The 16,874-nt window shown below is 59.3% G+C and overlaps 1 pseudogene; it reads right to left on the reverse strand.

Moving 5' to 3' along the window:
• Positions 1-14,779: 14,779 nt before the first annotated feature.
• LOC125283491 (histo-blood group ABO system transferase-like) lies at positions 14,780-16,562 on the reverse strand (annotated as a pseudogene).
• Between the last annotated feature and the right edge of the window lie 312 nt (positions 16,563-16,874).

A 16,874-nucleotide genomic window follows, 5' to 3' on the forward strand; every position in this document is an offset into this window, starting at 1 on the left:
GTGGGAAGGAGGAAAAGAAAAAAAGCAGAGAAGGAAACAAACCATAAGAGAATCTTCGTGATAGAGAACAAACTGAGGGTCCCTGGAGAGAGGGGGTGGGGGAGGGGCTAGATGGGTGATGGGGATTAAGGAGGGCACTTGCTGTGATAAGCCCTGGGTGTTGTATTAAGTGATGAATCACAGAATTGTACTCCAGAAACCAATATTGCACTGTATGTTAATTAAAATTTAAATTAGAAAAATAAAGATGCTGATCTGATGAGCACACAACTAATGAGTCATTGAGCACTACATCAAAAACTAATGATGTTGGCTAATTGAATTTAAATAAAATATAAAAAAATAAGAATGAGTACAGAATTTCAGATTTGCAAGATGGAACGTTCTGGAGGTATGTTCACAGCAGTGTAAATATACTTAACACTACTGAACTTTATACTGAAAATGTTTAAAATGGCAGAATTAATGTTATGATTTCTTACAATTTTTTAAAAGTACATTCTGTATGATTCTATTTTTATTTTTTTATTATGTGCAGTTAGCTAGTGTATAGTACATAGTTTTTGATGTAGTGTTCAATGATTCATTAGTTATGTATAATACCCAGTGTTCATCACAGCACGTGCCCTCCTCAGTTTTTATAAAGATTTTGTTTATTTTAGAGAGAGAGAGGGCATGGCACGAGAATGACAGGACAGGCAGGCGGTGGAAGGAGAATCCTGAGCCCACGCTGCACTGAACACAGACCCTATGTGGGTCTCAATCCCAGCACCATGACACCACATCCAGAGTCAAAATCAAGAGTCAGTGGCTTAACTGACTGAGCCGCCATCCATCTCCTTGGGCATTAGCGTTGTTCCGTTCCCTGCTATCTCCACCACCGCTGTGCTGAGCACTCCTGGAAAACCCAGCCAAAGCTCCCGGGGGTGAGTCCGAGGACAAGCATGCTGGGTGATGGGTGCACCTGCGGCCTGGGATGGGTGCTGCTCACTGTTCTCCCAGACAGGGGTGCCCAACACCCTTCTCTCCAGGGGACCTGTGGGGACTGCCATGTCCTCAGGAACCTGAGGGCCACCCGGCCTAGGAATTCACTTTCTCCAGCAGAGGACAGATGGGGCGTCTTTCTCTGGCCAGGAATAGGAACCCTGATCCCAGGAAAGGAGAGCTCTCCTGGACTCCTGGCCCAGCCAGGCAGCCGTGGGCACCGTGTATGTGACGGAGCCAGAGCGGCTGGACCTTGGAAGGAATGTGTGCCTTACACCAGCCGTGTGTGGGGCAGGTGGGAGCAGCAGCCCCTGCTTCTTGGGGAGCAGTGATGTGTGTGGAAGGAAAGAGGCCGGGTGGGGGGGGCGGCGAGCCTTCCCAGCCACACCACAGTCTCTCCCTTGGTCTTAAAACCAGCAGGAAGGGAGTCCTGAGGGCAGAGACAAGACTCCAGGAGGACTCCCTCCAGGGAAAGGAAGCCCGCAGCCCCTGGAGGGCACTGAAGCCTCCAGCCCGCAGGCCATTTGCACAGGATCACCTCTGGCACTTCCTTAGCACGTTGTCCATGTTCGTGTGTGGACAGTGATTGGCCCACTCAGTGCTGGTGCATTTCCAGAGGCAGACTAGAAACCATCCAGTGCCTGCTAGTGGGACAGAGGACCCCCGCCAATAGAGGCTGAAGATGTCCCTTTTCCTCCAGAGCTGGGGAAGGCAGTCACTGTCCTGGGGCAGGACCTGGTCCAGGTGTGTGTCCTTTCTGAAGTCCCCACATTCAGTGGGCATCGTTGTGCCTGACAAAGGCCCCCTCAGCCTTAGAGTCAGGAGCAGTGAGGGGCTGTCTCTGGCCCCGAAACCATCCTGTCTTTGGGAAAACATGCCTCTCTCCCCTCCCCAGGTCCAGGACACCCGGGACCCTGCAAGAGTTCTTCATTCGAGGAGGAGTCCTGGAGAGCATGTGTGTCTCGTCAGCCCATTAAGTGAAAGAACCAAACCCCAATGCTCAGGTTCTAACCGAAGCAGAATTTCCATGTACTCTTCAAGTCCAGATTCACTGTGTGCAGCAAAGACGCCTGCCCCTCCCCACTAGGTAAGTGGGTGCTGGGGAAGGGCTGTCTGGGCATGGGGACAGCCTCCTCCCCTCTTACATGCCCTTGGGGGACCCCAGGGAAAGTCTTCCTTGCTCTCCTTCCCTCAGAGGGAGGGGCTGGCCTCATGCTCCCAGGGCTCCCGCTGTGTCCCCACTCCTGAAGAACAGCCACCCATGGACCTCGTGTCAGAAGTGTGGTCTGCCACTGCTCCTGGGCTCCCAGCCAGGGGCCTGGCGGCTGCATGGAGGGGCTAGATTGCTTTTGGAGGGAGGGGTGCTCACTGGTGCCCCCGCTCACTATCCCCCACAGTGGTCTGCAATCCAGGCTCTGTGCCCAGCGTAGGTCAATCACCAGCACCCCACATGTTCCTGCCATGGGAGCAATCATTCAGCATCGCCCCATTGCACACAGGAGGAGAGCGGGCCCCAGAGAGGGGAGGCAAATGGCTCCAGCCACAGGGCTCCTCCGCAGAGAAGCTGGAAGGCCAGCCCTCCCAAGCCCCCACTAGCCCACCCAGAGACTCCCTGAGCCCAGGGTGAGCCCTCCCCGCCTGCCCAGCCACTCACTTGCCCCTGAGTTTGATGACAGCCTGTTCTTCTTGGCTCTGAAGGTGTTGCTGGTCGACTGGGAGGGGGAGTCCAGCTGGCGGGACAGGCGGTAGCTACAGGACAGAGTGACACGTCTGAGCTAGCAGGAGCCACACTCTGGTCTCCCTCCCAGAGCCTGCCCGGGAGCTGGAATCTGGGTGCCCTAGGGGCCAGCATGCAACAGGGTCTGTGCTGACCAGGGAGCCATGGTTCCCAGGGAGAGTCCACTCTGTTCTCTCCCCACACCTGCCTGGCCTCACCTCTCCTCACTGTGGGGCTCCGAGACCCGGAACCAGTCCCCATAGGGCTGCTCGGTATCCAGCTTAATTTTGCAGCCCCTGAGCAGCTGGATTTCCTGGAGCCGGAGGGAGGACTGGCTGCAGTCAAGGACTGGGCTGGGGAGGATGCAGGGCCTTGTGGGGGGGCAGGATGGGGCAGGGGCTCAGTCCTGGGGACCCTGCTCATGTCTAAAAAGGGCTGAAATCCCTGAATGCCCACGGGGTCCCTCATTATAGTAACAACACCCTCACACTCAGGCGTCCTGGTGGTGGGCCCCTCCTCCCTGGCCTCCTTACCACCCCTCTGACTCTAGCCAGGGCTGCCACCAGGGGCAGGCTGGACCTCGTTCTAGGTCCTGCCAGGAAGACTAGGCAGAATGAGGAGAGGAGAAAGGGCGGACTGATCTTTTCCCTGCCCTGAGTCAGCCTCCATTGCTGCCTTCAGGTCCCCTGGCCCAGCCATGCACTTAGCTAGACCCTGGGAGGGAGTCTGCATTCCAGGCCAGCTGGGTGGGGGGGTATTCAGTGACCTTTGTGTCCCCAGATGTCCAACTCACCTGGCCTTGCACCCTGAGGCTTGCTGCCTGGGGTGGGCATGGTTCTGGGGCTCAGCAGACTTTGGGCCACAGAGCACTTGGCAGTGGTGAGGGAAGTGGAGCCATGGGTCTCGTGCACGTCCGTCACAGGGTGGGGTCATGATACATGTGCTGTGTGCAGGTCCCCTGTGTACACCTGACCCTCTCAGTGGAGAGGCCTGTGTGCCTGGTACACCTGTCCTCCACCTACCCCAGAGGAACGGCCACGTTCAAGCATTTCCATGTCCAACCCTCAGGGACAGTTGGGAACCTGGGGTCCAGAGAGGCAGGGACTGGCCCAGGACAAATGAGGGGTGCAGAGTCCAAAGAGCAGGGCTTCTCTCCAGTCCTAGACCAGCCTCAACCCTCCCATGAGGTTCACTTTGGGGTGAGAGCCCCTCAGATCCTCGGGGATAGCTCCCCACCCCATCCCATGTGGGGACATGACCTTGGGCATCCCCAAGCAGGTAGAAGCATGTGCACCTGTGTGTGTGTGCGCACACACACACACACACACACACACACAGCCCACTCTGACTGCCCAGCTGGGGGTCAAAGGGGAGGACACCCTGGGAGCGAGGTAGGTGACAAGGGGGTAAGAAGAAAGAGGTCAGAGAGAGCTGGGCCATGGGGCAGGGGCATCAGGACTCCTGGCAATACCCCAGATCCATAGCATGGGGAGGGGAGACACGTCAGGCTTATAGTCAGGGGATCCCCAAGGGGCCCAGGGGGGTTGCCAGGGCACTGGGAGAGGACAGGTGGGGGTCCAGTGTCCATCACCTCCCTGGGCACCTGGAAGTAGGAAGAGACACCCCCCCTAGTGCAGAGGGGGGCTCAGCTTACTCTATGGTCAATTGGGCTGTAGAGACGGGCTGTCCCCAGGATCCCACAGGCTTGTAGAAGAGCCTGTTGGCCTTGGATCTCCGTCCCTGACCCACTGTGCTCCCAGTCCTGGGAAAATGCTTTGTACTCCCTCGAGGTCCTTCTGAGCAGAGGGCAGCATGGGGGCTTGGGGGGCTGAGGACCTGGGTATGCAGAACGTGGCAGAGCACTGACCAATGGTCGGGGGACCAAGGTCAGGATCCTCCTTGGTGCAGCCTCATTTGGAAGAGGTTCCAGAGTCAGTACTCTGGCCAGGGTGAGGAGGACTGAGGAAGGAACTGAGCACCAGGACAGGAGAGGGAAACAGGGACAAGGCAGACTTCTGGGGTTTCTCACATCACCCCTGGAGCCCGCAAATCATGCTCCTGTGAGATACAGAGAGACAGAGACAGAGACAGAGATTGAACACAGGAGAGAGGGAACCAGAAGTCACAGAGTTTCCTCCATCAGCTTGGAAATGGGATCCCATCCTTTTGCCCCGTTCTCTTCCTTAGAGCACAGTCACACAGGCCATCCACTCTGAAGGGGAGGGGATTCCACAGAGATGTGTGACCAGGATTTGGGAATGCCCGGGAGCCACTGCGGAGACTGCCCAGCACATGGGCGCAGGCGAGGCCATGGGACCTGAGCCTCAACTTAATGGGAGCCCCTGGAAGTCTGTGTCACCAGGGGATAAGGTTGGAATCAGTTCATTGCAATCTTCCCATGGGGCCTGGGACACAGGCAGGAGGGGGTTGGCTTTGCCTGGACCCCAGAGCAGACCCAGCCCCTCTGAGCTGTGTTCCATGGCCCGCCCAGCCCCTGGCTCATCCTTGCATTGCCAAGTGTGTGCCCCAGCCTCCTGTGATAGCAGGTACGGAATGTATGTAGAGGTCCTACCCCTGATGGTGTCCCTAGAAGTAGAAGCCAGAACACCCCACTGTGCAGATGGGGAGCCTGGGGAGTCCCTGAGAGGCACAGGGTCTGTCCAGGGTCACAGCCCTTGGCACGAGCAGGAGCCCGGTCTGAACCCAGCTCTGCGTCCTCACAGCGGGGACACTGGCTGCACCCAGGCCCCCTGGGGGCTGTGGGTGGGCGGTGTGGGTGTCACTGTATGGATGGGGCATGGGGTGAAGGGTGAACATAGAGCAGCTGGGGGAGGGGGGCCCTTGGGGGCTCTTGTGGGAGAAGGAAGTTGGGCAAGGGAGCCCCAGGCAGTGGTGACCTCACTTCCCTGACAACAGAGCCCAACAGAATTTGGAACCCGGGTAACCAGGCACCCACATTCCAGAGCCAGTCCCCTGCCCAGCTCATTTCGTTGGAGATCCTCGAACGAAGAACATGTTTGCGTGTTGCATCCCCAAGTCCGGAGGCTGCAGGCTGAGGAAAGCCCGCCCTGCAAACACTTCCCCTCGCTGGGAATGTCGTGTCAGGGCTCCCCGACGCCTCTGGCCATTTGGCAGGAAGGACCGAAAGGTGACACCATGAGGCCCAGAGCCGGCCAGCCCAGCCCCACACCTCTGATCTGACTGTGCAGCCCCAGGTCCCCTCCCTCTGTGTGTGTGTTTGTGTGTGTGTGTGTGTGTGTGTGTGTGTGTGTGTGTAAGAGGGGTCTTGTAGGGTGGGGCCACTCCGAGCAGGAGCAGGCTGATGAGGGGTCAATGTCCAGTGGGCAGGTCATGTTCACAGCCCAGGTCAAGCCTGGCTGGGTGGGACAGGGTGTGCGGGGGCTGCGCCCTTCTGCCCAAGGTTTATCCCAAGCCCTGCAGGGATGGGTCACTGCATCCCAGGTGCAGGGCTGTGCACACACAGGTCTGTGTCTTATCTGGGAGCAGCAGGGGGCCTGGGCAGGAGGACAGTGAAGACAGCCGGGCAGGGCTGTGATGCCTCTGGGCTGGCTACCGGTCCCTGTCTTTGCAGAAGACCATGGATGAGACTGAGAGGAAGCTGGTGGACACGCCCTCCTCTCCAGGAGCAGGGACAGGGGATCACCTGGGAAGGATTCTGACTCCGCCCAGGCCACTGTCCCCAGTAGTCATTCACTCAGTGAGTGTGATCCAGGAGCCAGAGCCCACGGAGGCCGAGCCCGAGGGTGAGAAGGCTGGGGCTGGGTGTGTGTGGTGTATGGGGATGGGTCAGTGCTGGCCCCATGGGGAGGAGCCCCCAGAGGCTGGTGTGGGTCCAGGAGCAAGGACCGGGCTCAGAGCACCCAGTGGGTGGACTGCAGTTGGGGGGACGTCCGGGGAAGGTTCCTTCCTGGCTGCAGCTTCTCTGGGACACCCTGGGCTGGGTTCTGTCTCTGCAAAGGCCACGAGAGGCAGGCAGGAGGGCGAGCTTTCCTCCTCTCACAGATGCTCCACTATCTGAGGAACTAGAGCCGGCTCCAAGTTCATGGGCAGCTCCAGAGGGAGGGGTGGTGCCTGCAGCGACTTCAGCAGGAGACCAGGAGCCAGCAGGTGACCTGGCACCTGCCCACGGAGAGCCTGAAGCTGTGCAGGAAGAGCCTGCTGGAGAACCTGCCCACGGAGAGCCTGCCCCTGAGCCCGGCACTGTTCCTGCCCCCACACCTGCCCCTCTCTGTGTTCCTGTTCTTGCCCCTGCCCCAAATCCTGCCCCTGCTCCTGCCCCTGCCCCTGTCTCTAGTCCAGATCCTGCAAAGGATGAAACTCCTGCCCCTGCCCCTTGCTCTGCCTGTGCTCCTGTTTCTGCCCCAGACCCAGCTCCTGCCCCAACTCCTGCCAGAGCCACTGCCCTTGCCCCTGCCTGTGCTCCTGTTCCTACCCTCCAGCTCTTGCCCCTGCTCCTGCCCCTTCCTCTACCCCTGCCAGAGCAGCTGCCCCATCCCCTGCCCCTGCCTGTGCTGCTGTTCCTGCCCCAGAACCAGCTCATGCCCCAACCCTTGCCCCCTCCCCTGCCAGAACTGCTGCCCCTTCCCCTGCACCTGCCTGTGCTGCTGTTCCTGCCCTGGACCCAGCTCCTGCCCCGGCTCCTGCCCCTTCCCCTGCCAGAGCCGCTGACCCTTCCCCTGTCCCTGCCTGTGTTCCTGTTTCTGCCCCAGACCCTGATCCTGCTCCTGCCCCAACTCCTGCCCCTTCCCCTGCCAGAACAGCTGCCCCTTTCCCTGCCCCTGCCTGTACTCTGGTTGCTGCCCCGGACCAAGCTCCTGCCCCAACTCCTGCCCCTTCCCCTGCCAGAACTGCTGCCCCTTTCCCTGCCCCTGTCTGTGCTCCGGTTCCTGCCCAGGACCCAGCTCCTGCCCCAGACCCAGCTCCTGCCCCAAATCCTGCCCCTTCCCCTGCCAGAACTGCTGCCCCTTTCCCTTCCCCTGCCAGAACTGCTGCCCCTTTCCCTGCCCCTGCCTTTGCTCCAGTTCCTGCCCCAGACCCTACTCCTTCCCCAAATCCTGCCCCTTCCCCTGCCAGAACTGCTGCCCCTTTCCCTGCCCCTGCCTGTGCTCTGGTTCCTGCCCTGGACCCAACTCCTGCCCCAGCTCCTGCCCCTTCCCCTGCCCCTGCCTGTGCTCCGGTTCCTGCCCCAGACCCAGCTGCTGCTCCAACTCCTGCCCCTTCCCCTGCCAGAACTGCTGCCCCTTTCCCTGCCCCTGCCTGTGCTCCAGTTCCTGCCCAGGACCCAGCTCCTGCCCCAGACACAGCTCCTGCCCCTTCCCCTGCCCCTGCCTGTGCTCCAGTTCCTGCCCTGGACCCAGCTGCTGCCCCAACACCTGCCCCTTCCCCTGCCAGAACTGCTGCCCCTTTCCCTGCCCCTGTCTGTGCTCCAGTTCCTGCCCCAGACCCAGCTCCTGCCCCAAATCCTGCCCCTTCCCCTGCCAGAACTGCTGCCCCTTTCCCTGCCCCTGCCTGTGCTCCGGTTCCTGCCCAGGACCCAGCTCCTGCCCCAGACCCTGCTCCTGCCCCAACTCCAGCCCCATCCCCTGCCAGAACTGCTGCCCCTTTCCCTGCCCCTGTCTGTGCTCTGGTTCCTGCCCTGGACCCAGCTCCTGCCCCAAATCCTGCCCCTTCCCCTGCCCCTGCCTGTGCTCCAGTTCCTGCCCCAGACCCAGCTCCTGCCCCAACTGCTGCCCCTTCCCCTGCCAGAACTGCAGCCCCTTCCCCTGACCCTGCCTGTGCTCTGGTTCCTGCTCAGGACCCAGCTCCTGCCCCAGACCCAACTCCTGTCCCAGCTCCTGCCCCTTCCCCTGCCAGAACTGCTGCCCCTTCCCCTGCCCCTGCCTGTGCTCTGGTTCCTGCCCAGGACCCAGCTCCTGCCCCAGACCCAGCTCCTGCCCCCAATCCTGCCCCTTCCCCTGCCAGAACTGCTGCCCCTTTCCCTGCCCCTGCCAGAGCCACTGACCCTTCCCCTGTCCCTGCCTGTGCTCCTGTTCCTGCCCCAGACCCTACTCCTTCCCCAACTCCTGCCCCTTCCCCTGCCAGAACTGCTGCCCCTTCCCCTGCCCCTGTCTGCGCTCCAGTTCCTGCCCAGGACCCAGCTCTTGCCCCAGACCCAGCTCCTGCCCCAGACCCAGCTCCTGCCCCAGCTCCTGCCCCTTCCCCTGCCAGAACTGCTGCCCCTTTCCCTGCCCCTGCCAGAGCCACTGACCCTTCCCCTGTCCCTGCCTGTGCTCCTATTCCTGCCCCAGACCCTACTCCTTCCCCAACTCCTGCCCCTTCCCCTGCCAGAACTGCTTCCCCTTTCCCTGCCCCTGCCTGTGCTCTGGTTCCTGCCCTGGACCCAACACCTGCCCCAGACCCAGCTCCTGCCCCAGCTCCTGCCCCTTCCCCTGCCAGAACTGCTGCCCCTTCCCCTGCCCCTGTCTGCGCTCCAGTTCCTGCCCAGGACCCAGCTCCTGCCCCAGCTCCTGCCCCTTCCCCTGCCCCTGCCAGAACCACTGACCTTGCCCCTGCCCATGCTCCTGTTCCTGCCCCAGACCCTGCTCCTGCCCCAACTCCTGCCCCTTCCCCTGCCAGAACTGCTGCCCCTTTCCCTGCCCCTGCCTGTGCTCTCGTTCCTGCCCAGGACCCAGCTCCTGCCCCAGACCCAGCGCCTGCCCCAGCTCCTGCCCCTTCCCCTGCCAGAACTGCTGCCCCTTCCCCTCCCCCTGCCTGTGCTCCTGTTCCTGCCCCAGACCCTGCTCCTGCCCCAACTCCTGCCCCTTCCCCTGCCAGAACCGCTGACCCTTTCCCTGCCCCTGCCTGTGCTCCTGTTCCTGCCCAGGACCCAGCTCCTGCCCCAGACCCAGCGCCTGCCCCAGCTCCTGCCCCCTCCCCTGCCAGAACTGCTGCCCCTTCCCCCTGCCCCTGCCTGTGCTCCTGTTCTTGCCCCTGACCCAGCTCCTGCCTTGGATCCTGCACCTGCCACTGCTGCTGACCCTGTCCCTCCCCTTGCTCCTGCCCCTGTCCCTGCTCTTGCTCCTGTCCCTGCCCCTATCCCAACACCTGCCCCTACTCCTGCTCTTGCAGGGCTCCCAGAGCCACATCCAGAGCCCACAGCCCTGCAGGGAGAGCTCCTTGTGCAATTACCCTTAGTTCCTTCACCCGAACCCGATGTCCCGCCAGAATGTTTCATCCCCTCCCCCTATGTTCTTTCTCTCTGGTACATATTGACTGTTACTTTATCTTTTCATGTTCTGTATACTGTTTATTATTTGTTTTAAGTAAAATTACTTGTTTTCAATTGAACACATCATGCACGTTGAGTATATTCACAATGTTGTGCCACCCCACCAGAGAACATTGCTGCAGAATATCTCCTTCCCCAAAGGAGTCCCTGAACCAGAAGCCCTCCCTGCCCATTTCTCCCCCAGCGCACACCCTCAAAACCCCTAAGCTGCTCTGTTTCTTTACCTGTTCTGGATGTTTCTGTAAGTGGAATCACAATAGGTACCTTCGTGTCTGCCCACCTATTTTCAAAGGGGACTCTTTTTTTCTGTGTTTATTTGACATAGCATTTCCCTTATTCGATACTGAAATCCCCGATGGATTACAGATCAGACATAATCATAGAGACCACTTTAGGAATTATGGGCACAATCTCAGGGCCGAGACCCCTGTTCCTGCTGGGACACCATGGCCTGACCTCAGACAGGAAACAGCTGGCTCTTCCTGTGACCCACACAGAAACCAGGGAAATGCAGAAAGCTAGTAGACACACCACAAAGGGCAAAAGCATTGCTCACAACCCAAGGCCAGAGAAAGGTTTCCCCTGCCTCTGGTCCAAACCGTGCTCCAAGTCACTGGGTTCCACAGGGACAGAGACCAAACACATGCAAGTCCAAGGGGGAGGACAGGCACGCGGGGAGTATGTGTCAGAGATGCGGGAGCTCCTGGGGAAGGACTCCAGCAAAGGAAACCCTACGGAGGCAGCACTGGTCATGTTCAGGTCAGCAGGTTTCTGGTCCGGGGACCAGCAGCCCTGGGGAGAATGTGAGGACACAGAAGTCCCCCATAGGTCCCCTGGAGAGAAGGGTGACGGGCACCCCTGTCTGGGAGAACAGTGAGCCACACCCATCCCAGGTCACAGGTGCACCCATGACCTAGCACGCTCGTCCTCGGACTCACCCCTGGAAACTCTCACTCAGTTTTTCACAGATGTATTTTCAGGAGTGTTCATCACAGCGGCGGTGGAGAGAGCAGGCTATGCACCAACGCTAATGCCCAAGGAGATGGATGGGATCCTCGGTCCCAGTCCTCATGAAAGGATGCCCTGTAGCTACTGTCACAGCTTCCTCTGGGGCACAGGATCTGGGAAGCCCTCCTGAGACTCCCCTCCTGCCACCCTGCTCCTGGGAACATTCAGAATTGTCTGAGGAGGAGGTGGAGAGGATCCAGGATGACAGCAGGTCTGAGGAGAAGGACGGTCAGCACTGGGAGGACAGTTGGACGTGCCCTGAGCCACCATCCAGGGCCCGGGCTATGATGCCCCCGGACTTCACCCCAAATAATGGCTCCTGATGTAGGGACCCTACTTCGTGGTTTCACTCCCTCCCTCCCTACATCATTTATTCACTCCATCATTCATTCCCCCCCCCCCGTCTCTTTCCTGCCCCTCCACCCTTCCATCCTCCCTCCCTCCCTCTTTCCCTCACTCCCATCCTCCCTCAGGCCCTCCCTCATTCAGCAGAGGATCTGGGGTCCCTGCTGTGTACTGAGCACTGGGGCTTCATCAGTGAGCACCCCCCAACCCATGCAGTCACGTCCACTGTGGGTGGTGACAGGGGCCAGTCCTCAGGGTGAGCAGGGGTGATGAGCACCAGGAATCTGCTCCTGAAAACAGAGACCAGTTGCGCAAAGAAAAGAATGGAGAGACCCATGCTTAGCACTTCCTCTAGAAAAATCTAGTCCTGAAAAGAAAGTATGTCCTAGACTTAACGCAATGTGAGTTCTCATGGCAGGTACGCACTGATTCCTAGAACCAACGAAGAGTAAATCATCCAGTGTCGATGGGGGTTTGTGACACACCTTTTCTGACCAAATGAGAGCACTTCAGCCAACATCTCCAGGGCCTCCAAGTCTTCCCAAGGCCTCTGCAATCCTCTGATTCTTCCATCGACCTCCTTGGGAAGCTCTGTCCTATTGTCTTCCTTGTCACCTGCCTCTTCTGGAACCCTTCTGTGGCCTCCCCACCAGGGCCACCCTCACCGGGATTTCCCATGACCTGTGGCTAGGTGCCCGTATCCTGTGCTGGGCCCCATGAGCCCCGTGCTTTGTGCAAGGCCTGTGTGCTCACTCTGGGTCACTTGGCATCTCCCCTTGCAGCAGGCTGCATCTTCCTGTGCTGGGTCTCCTCTGAGCAGTCTGTGAGGCTGGACTGTGCCCATGTCACGGGTACTGAAGCGTGAGTCTGGTCCAGATGACCCACCCCCAGTCCCAGAATGTAGAGATTGGGCCAAGGGTGGTTCCCAAGCAGAGGAGGACTTGGGCCCAGGGGGCCTGAGGGAGGGCATGGCATAGTGAGCCTGCAGAAGGAGAGCAAGCACTGTGGCGGCCTGGTGCTCAGGCCTGCTGGGAGACCAGGTCCCACATGCACTGGCTCTGTCCCCAGGACTGGAGGCCATCAGGGTATCCACACTCCCAGGCTGCAGGCTGGCAGTGACTTGCAGGGGGGAGGCACCGCTGGTACAGGAGAGAGCCCTCCACAGGGAGGAGGGGACAGGCGCTCCCCCAGCAGCTAGAGGAACTCAGGGTGTCCACACTCTCAGGCTGCAGGCTGGCAGTGACTGGCAGGGGGGAGGCACCGCTGGTGCAGGCGAGAGCCCTCCCCAGGGAGGAGGGGGCAGGTGCTCCCTCAGCAGCAGGTGCACTGGGGAGGGCTGAGGGGGCATCAGCAGACAGCAGTGGCTGCAGCTGGGGTCTCCACACAGGCCCCTGCCTCAGGCCCAGCACGAGATTGGATGGCCTTTGTCCCCGAAACACAAAGTCTGGCCCAAGACCCCTCCCTCAAGCCCCCACTCCCAATCCTTTGTACTCAGCTCAAGGGACAAGAAATGGCCAATAGTTTAGGTGGTGTTGGGTGCACAGGGACATTTGCTTTTCTGGCCCATGCTGTTAACACTGCTGGCATTTTAAAGATCTCAAGGCTTTGATTCAAAAACTGTAGGAAGATAGCTTCGTAGCTTTCTGGAAACCTGTCTCTGTGCCTTGCAGCCCTCCCATCCCACCAGCTCTGCTCAGAATCCCTCCAGGCCACAGACCCACAGTCTTGGGTCCTCAGATGGCCCAGACGATGTGATCCAGGTGGGACAGCAGGACACACTGCGGATTTCAGCAACCCCCCCCCTCCCAGAAAGTGAGGGTATCACGGGGCGAGCTGTCTGAAAACAGCCAGGTCAGGGTTCCAGGAAGACACCAGGGGCACAGGAGGAACTGGGGAGCATCTAAAGGTCAGGTGGGGACAGTCAGAGCTTCCAGGCTCTATTCCCTAACGCTCCTCATCACTCAGCCTTCTTCCAGTGAATCTGCTTGGTTTCTGTTTGCCCCAACTGTTACCCGTTGCCCTGGGCAGCAGAGACTCACATACACCTTTAAATGTTTAGGACATCAAATGCCCTCCAGTAGCCACCTCACTACAGTTGGTGGTAAGCAAGAAGTCACTAAGGTCTCTAAGGGTCTGGATTTGGTGTTTCCCTCTTCTGAGATGGGGACACCTGTGGAAGGTGCAGGTGGCCGGCTGGGGGGGGGGGCAGGCACCTGACATGGACAGATGGGGTAGGTGAGGCCCGAGGCCCCGGGGGTGTGTGTCCGGCATCTGCACTGAACAGGTATTCAAAGCTGCAGATTGGCTGGGATCATCTTCAGGCTGAAGGAAGATGAGGGGAGCAGAGGGGAGCAGAGGAGGCTCAGCTTAGACAGGAGAGGGCCGAGCCACTCCTTTGGGGAAAAGTGGGTCAGGTCCAGGTTCATGGGGACAGACCTTAGGCCACTGTGTTACGTGTGTCCCTAAAGGACAGATACTGGAGGACCCCACTCGTGAGGGACGGAGAGCACTCCGATTCACAGAGGTGGAAGGAGCTGCTGGGTGCCAGGGCTGGGGAGGGGGAATGGGGGTCAGGGTCTCGTGGGTAGAGGTTCAGTTTGGGATGACAATGAAGTTGTGGCGATGGATGGAAGTGGCAGGTGCAGAGCAGTGAATGTACGTATTGCCACTGAATTGTACCCTGAAACGTGCTTAACGGGATCAGTCATATGTCCACTACACCACAATAGGAAAGTAGTGAGTCAGGAGGATGGGGCCATCGCGAGTCCCAGGAGGGCCCTGGAGCAGGGACCCTGTATCTTGGTTCTCGCTCTCACGCTCTGCCCCTTGTTGGTGACCGAGCTCACAGTAGGCACTCAGTGAATGCTTGCTAACACATAGTGCAGAGAGAGTCCACAAGTGCAAACCCTCCAGTGGGCACTGAGGGATCCCAACAGGACGCGCATCCAGGCAGAGCCAGTGCCCACATCTCACAAACACCAGCACAGAAATAGCCATTTAAAACCAAGGCAGGAACCAGAAATAACCCAGAGGGCTCCATGCTCCTGGAGGCTGTGCTAGTGGTCACAGCCTCTGGCTGTCAGAGAGGTGGCTCGGCGCACCCCTGACCCTGAAGGCCCATGGCTGCCGCGAGGTGCAGGGACTGGGAGGAAGACCCAGCCAGGGCCTGTTCTGGCTCCAGGGCTGCTGCAGGGCCGCTCCCAGCCCATCAGGCGATGTCTGTTTAGAACCAGGGAGAAAACCTTTTCCCTCAATTGTTCTTTTTAAAGATGGTTGCTCAGCATTGACACAGAAAAACATTCGACATAAAACTGGAGCCGTTCACAGCTGCAAATGACCCAGAAATGATCGAAATGCACTGACCACAAAGAAAGGAACCTGTGCCCCAGGCAGGCCTCCTGTGCATGGAGGCAGCTAGGGGCCCTGGACATGCCCGAGCGGGCAGTGCTGGACTCCACAGTTGAGGGGACAGAAGAAGGAATGTGCTCTTATGGCTCCGCTCAGACAGGCAACCCTGATGGAGACGGGGCGAGCCCCTCATGCGTTCTGGATGTCCTGGTGATTCTTGGGCACTGCCCGAATCTCAGCATCTTCATGACCCGAGTGGGGGGAGGGCAGCCCAGCAGCCTCAGGTCCCACGTGGCCTCCAGGGCTTGGTGGGCTTGTGGTTCAGGTGGCTCTTGTCAGGCCACATGGCCTCCATCCCATTGGCCAGGTCGACCCCCATTGCCTGGTGACAGGCCAATGTCAGTCAGTGAACCTACACCACTGACCCCCCTACAAAGGCCCCCATATAGTAAAAGTTGCCCTGGTGCCTGGGGATGTGGGCCTGGGACTGTGGCCGGCGCGCATTGCTGAAGTTCTCATTGGCCACCCAGTAGAAACTGGGGTACAAACTGACAAAGGGGGGGGGACAGGATCTCCACACCCACGTGGTCATGGAACTTCATGTCCACATCCGTGCACACCAGGTCATCCACCTCACGGAGGAAGCGCTGCTCACAGAAGCAGCTGATCATCGCCATGTGCTGCATGGACACATCCTGCCAGAGCGGGGCACCGCAGACTTCGAGGACCACCACCCTTCCCAGAGAGGCACACAGGCCCGGCAGCTGGTGGTTGGTGAAGACGTACTAGGTGACCCTGTGTCCGCCATAAGGCACCGCGGACCTTGAGGACCACCACCCACTGGCCCTCACGGAGGGGCACACGGGTACGGCAGCTGGCTGATCGCTGAAGACTTACTAGGTGACACTGTGTCCACCATAAGGACCACCGCCCTCCGGCCCTCACAGAGGGGCACACGGGGCACAGCAGCCAGCTGGTCAGTGAAGACGCAGTAGGTGACCCTGTGTCCCACCATGAAGTGCTTCTTTGCCGTCTGCAGGACCAGCTCCAGGAAGACCACATAGCTACGGGGACAGGGGACAGGGTGAGAGGAGGGTCACTGCCAGAGGCTGGCAGCAGGACCCCGAAGCTGAGGGCCATAGACCTGTGTACCTTCTTCAAGGGGGCAGGCCCTGGGCTGCTTTAAGCAACAGCCACTCTCCTGGCCTCTCCTGAGTGAGTCTGCCCATGCGGACTCCCTACCTTCTGCTCCCAGAGATGGGGGCCGTCAGCACACCATCTTACAAAGGGGTGCCTAAGGCTTAAGAGGTTGGAAGCCCATGCAGCCCCACCTGGGTTCTAGCATGCTGGAGCCAGGAACACTCCCCCTGTGCTGAGCTCCCGGGCAAACACCCAGGTCCTGTCCCCACGGGCCAGGAGAGGAGCACCTTGGGGCACAGCCCTTGTTTCTATGCTCTACAGTCTGGGTAGAACCAGCAGGGCCGGCCACTGGCCCCATTTTGTTTTGCGTGGGATGTCACCGGCCCCCACAGAGCTGTCTCCACCTCCTATAGGGTCCTCCCTTCAAGGCTACTGGGCATCCTGCTGACAAGGTCCTCAGTAAACCCCTGGTATTCCTAGGAGGGGTCACCCTCGAACTCCCCCAGGTCAGGAATCAGGTCCAGCCCATGGTCAGGGAAGGGGAAAGAGGACCTCTGGAAGAAGAAGGAGCTTGCTTAGGCCCCAGCCTTGAATCCAAGGGTGTAAGCTTCCAGGTCCAGGTCTACATCTCCCCAGACAAGAAGTTGGGAGTCTTGTCCAACCGCCTCACATGACTGGTCCCCCTTTGAGGGGACTACCTGCTCCCCACCATAGGGACAGCAGCTCCCCCATCATCAGGCAAGTTTGGTGAGCCCCTCTGAGACTTATTTTTTATGCAGACACTAAGGCTACTTCCTTACACCTGCCCCATCACGGGCAGGTTAGCAAATTGCTCACATCGGGAAGGCAGGCACTACATTTAAATAGCGGACAGGCACATTCAACCAGCAGACATGAGTCAGGTCATCAGGGGGCAATTCGGGGCCCAGCCAATGGGGAAACAAGCCAAACATGAAGCAGGGGGAGAGAAGAGTGCTCCTGGCAGAGGGCACAGTGAATGCAAAGGCTTGGACTCAGGCCTGAGGCACACGAGGGACAATCATA

Source organism: Ursus arctos, unplaced genomic scaffold (assembly GCF_023065955.2).
Source record: "Ursus arctos isolate Adak ecotype North America unplaced genomic scaffold, UrsArc2.0 scaffold_2, whole genome shotgun sequence".
NCBI lineage: Eukaryota > Metazoa > Chordata > Mammalia > Carnivora > Ursidae > Ursus > Ursus arctos.